The 563-nt window shown below is 37.3% G+C and overlaps 1 protein-coding gene across 1 annotated transcript in view; it reads left to right on the top strand.

Moving 5' to 3' along the window:
* LOC119594286 (cathepsin B-like) overlaps window positions 1–563 on the top strand; it is a 15949-nt gene that overhangs the window by 2111 nt on the left and 13275 nt on the right.

Raw genomic sequence — 563 nt, 5'->3', positions numbered from 1 at the left:
ATATTACTAAGCTAAGCTTAGGAGTATTGTGTGTGTGGTTTTAGATGTACTAGTGTAAGCTGGTGAAATGTGTCTGCTTTGTTTGAGTGTATTATGTGTTGTGGGAGCCTATTCCAGTCATGAATGGTGTGTGGTAAGTATGAGTGTTTGTAAGAATCCGTATTGGCGGGGTATGTTAAGTATTTCTGTTGTGAGTGTTTTGTGTGTTTATGTTTGCGTGGTGTAGGTAATGTTGCTTATTTATGTCAGTTTGATTGTTTGTGATTTTTGAACATAGTTGCTAAAATGTGTGCTTGTCTGTGTATTGTGAGGTTGTCCATGTGTAATTGTTGTTTAATACTTGTTGCAATGTCAGAAGCTTGTGTAATTGTTTGTGATTAACCTGGCTGCTGAGCGTTAATCTTTTCTAATTTCCTAATATTTGTCTGTGTGTGTGGACCATACACTGCTGTGTAATACTCCAGTATTGGGCAGACAAGTGTATTGTAGGCTATGTGTTTAATGTCTTGTGTACATCTATGTAGATTACTCCTCAGGAAACCTAGTGTTCTGTTTGCTTTGTC

Source organism: Penaeus monodon, chromosome 33 (genome assembly GCF_015228065.2).
Source record: "Penaeus monodon isolate SGIC_2016 chromosome 33, NSTDA_Pmon_1, whole genome shotgun sequence".
NCBI lineage: Eukaryota > Metazoa > Arthropoda > Malacostraca > Decapoda > Penaeidae > Penaeus > Penaeus monodon.
This window is presented reverse-complemented; position numbering and strand designations above follow the sequence as displayed.